Source organism: Chinchilla lanigera, unplaced genomic scaffold (assembly GCF_000276665.1).
Source record: "Chinchilla lanigera isolate Chin_1 unplaced genomic scaffold, ChiLan1.0 scaffold00049, whole genome shotgun sequence".
NCBI classification, from domain to species: domain Eukaryota; kingdom Metazoa; phylum Chordata; class Mammalia; order Rodentia; family Chinchillidae; genus Chinchilla; species Chinchilla lanigera.
The window spans coordinates 13,491,232-13,494,752 of NW_004955450.1; the positions used below are offsets into that span (position 1 = coordinate 13,491,232).

At 41.2% G+C, this 3,521-nt stretch overlaps 1 pseudogene; it reads right to left on the bottom strand.

The window, feature by feature from the left end:
- Positions 1–493: 493 nt before the first annotated feature.
- On the bottom strand, positions 494–1,648 carry LOC102011930 (annotated as a pseudogene).
- Between the last annotated feature and the right edge of the window lie 1,873 nt (positions 1,649–3,521).

The window sequence follows — 3,521 nt, forward strand, 5'->3', positions numbered from 1 at the left end:
CCAGTTCATTTCTCTCTTTTTTTCATTTTCCATCTTTTACTCTAAAACACTATCATCTATCTATCTATCTATCTATCTATCTATCTATCATGTATCCATCCATCTATCCATCTATCCATCCATCATCCATCTATCCATCCATCCACTATCTATCTATGCATAGCCAACCATTGACATAATAGTAAAAGAACAGCAGTAAAATGTTTATGTTTGAGCAGCATTAAGTCAACATTAAACCAATACAAACGGGACAGTATTATTAATTAAACCAATTACTATTGAGAACCAGTATCTAATGATTTGAATCCTTCATATTCTCATTTTTAACTGATGCATTGTCTCCAACAGAAGCCTGAGAGGTTTAACGTTTCTGAATTTGCTGGAACTCTACCAAAGTCTAGTTTACTGTTTATGCTACCTCTGCTTCTCCAGTTAGCAATAGGTAGCCTCTGCTGTACAGAAGAAGCCCATTTAACAACTGAATTTCAAATTTTCAAGGAGAAACTATTTTCCCCATGAATTCCTTTAACAAATATGGAGTGTGACATAGTTTAAATCATGCAAAATGTTAGACAAACTTTGGTAACAGACAAAGAGACTTCAGGAAAACATACTAAAAGTACTTCATTTAAGAAGGTTATTATGTACTGGTAGAAAAAGAATGCCAACATTAATAACACTGAAATGCTTAAAATTTGAAAAAATTCAACATTTTTATCTTTATCAGGCCAGGAAGGTGGCATCCTTATTGAAATTTTCATTTCAGGAATGAGAGCTTGCTTAATTTCTCCAACTTCTGTTCTGCTCCATTCTTTTAATACCTGGCTTACTCGAGGGTAAATTTCAAGAGGTCAGACCTCGGGAAGTGGATCTGCACACGCTGGCAGATGTTATCAATTTTTGCAAGAAATTTAAGTGGAGACTTCTTGTATAGATGTTGTCAGTGTCATTAATTCATGCTTCTCTTCCCTTATTTCTTTCTTCTTTCAATATGTGGAGTACATTCTTGATGTATCAGATTGCCAACATCACAGAGGGCTGTTAAAATTTTTTTTCGTTGTTCTCATGTATCAATAAGCTCCTCAAAATACTGGAGAACAACTTCTTTATTACCCTGGGTCCTTTCCTGAGAATGAAACTTTTGGTCTAGCTTTTCAATAAGATGAGTGATATCTGTCCAACGTGTGTCAGTTAACTGTTTCAGCAGTTTCTGAGATGTGTCCTTTTCTTTCAGATAGGCACTTTGAAGGTCATCTATAGGGTAACCATGATGTTGACCTATAGTAAGTCAATGACACAAGCTAATTTTTTATTTAGTAGACAATGAACATTTAATGGTTGCCTATAATATTCAGGGCAGAAAACAACATCTGGATGGTCTTCCTGCTGGTACTTTTCAATAATAGCTCTTAATGCAAAATTAACAGGTAAAGATTCAATACCAGTTGGAGCAATTTCAATGCATACTTCTGCAGTTAGGACACTTGAGTGGAATTCTTAAAGGTCTCCATGTATAAAAATTACCAGATGCCTGAAGAAAGTTTTCCAAACAACTTCTACAAAATGTATGAGAGCATGGTAGTATAGGAGGATCTTCAAAAATACTGTAACAAATGGGAAACATTAACTTGTCCTCAAAATTGTGCATTTCCTATTTTGTTGGTCTCCTGATAAGGATACTGAATACACTGTATCTTCTCCAACTTCTCCAGATTCTCTTATTCCAAAATTAATTTTATCCTTAATGTTTCAGACAATACATTTACATCACATTAATGGTTGTTAGTTCATTAATTTTGATGTTTGCCTTCTCTTCACATGAAGAGGGCCACCAGGCAAAGCCACGGCTGTGAAATGGGGTGCCCTGGCAGGACACACAGGGCGGAGCTGCATCTCCCCCAGTTTATTTCTCATATGTGCCAGCTCCGGGCCTCTGTCAGTGTCCATTCAGCCATCCATCCTTTGGTCCACTCCTACCAGGGAGCAATTCGATGATCAGGTCCCTTACCTGGGGCCTTTACGTGGGAACAAATGTAAGGCATTTGGGAGGAGAAGGAGGGCACCCAGCATTCAACAGTGCATCCCTCCCCGTCTGGGGTCCTGGTACTGGCCATGTAAGGTGGGCCTTGTTTTCTCTTCCTATACCTAGTTTCCTCTCAGAAATAAACACAAGTCCTCACACTCAGAGAGTCCTCTTTTGGGTCTGCCTTTGGCTTCCAGGTCTGCTTCTTCCTTCTATATCTTCTAGAACCTTTATATTTTCTCTCTCAGATGTCTCAGCAATGTATTTTCCTCCATGTGGTCAGTTCCTTTCTAGAGCAATTCTTGTGCTAGTTCTTATGTTAACATACACGCATACACACACTTCTACTCAAACCCTCCAAACTCATGAATCTTCAACATCTTGATGTAACAAGAACTGCTGACCACCTGCTGTCATTGGCACTGGGCTGCTAGCTGTGAGATCCAAAGATGATGTATCCAGTTTGGTACCTGCTCAGGTGGGAAAGAAAGATCAAAAATACAAGGAAATAAGTATTGCTAACTGGCCAAATGCATACTGGGAAGGTTAGGGTATAGAAAGACCAGTCTGGTACAGGAGATCGTCGCTGTGAGAGTGAACTTGCGAGGTCCCCCCAAATGAGCACAGAATCAAATAAATATTTCTAGAGTGAAAGGTTATTTCCAGAGGCTATGAAGCAGAACCACCCCGGGGGTGGAGGAGCTGTCCACTCAGGCAGGTACCCAGGTTGGGAAGTGTGGCTTGATCTGCATGTGTTCACATGGGCTCTCTCTGACCTCCCTCATGGTGAGCACTCATTGTGTCCCAGTCCATAATGGAAATCTGACGCCTTGTCTTTCTCCACAAGCTCCATTGTAGATAGCTTGGGGCAGGGAGAGGTGTCAGTGCCTGAGCGCTAGGATTCATTGAGAACAGACACCCTGGGTCTGGCTGGCAGGCCGGATGCTCCCATCAGTGGCACATGGCTTTGAGAACATGGTGGGAGCAGGCTAAAACCAATAGGTGTAGAAACAGGAAAAATGAGGCTACCTACCCAGGGTCCCTGGACAGCACAGATTCACTCTCTCCTTCATTGTCTTGTGGGTCAGTTATAGCATGTTTGGTACGTGCTTGCAGTAATATGTGATAGGGATTGCTCCTATCACAGCCCTGCCCTGGCCTTCATAGACCTTGCTAGTCTTTAAATCCAGCCTCTTGACTGCTGGGTTACAGAAATGGAGGATAAGGAGCCCAGAACATTAAGGAAGAAGAAAGCAACCTTCTACAGAGTTCATAGAGAAGGCTTCCCAGAGGAGGCGATTTTTGGGGAAAGAAAGGGTAATGATTGTCTAAACAGAAATAGGAATTGTGTAATCTACAAAAGCCCAGACATATTAAAGAACCCAGAATCTCCCAGAAGCAGTGGTTCCAAATGGCTAAGATTATTGTGGGTGGAGCAGATGGGGGGAGGTGAGAGGGATGCAGAGTGAATAGAGGGTAGAGTCTTTCCCTCAATTAC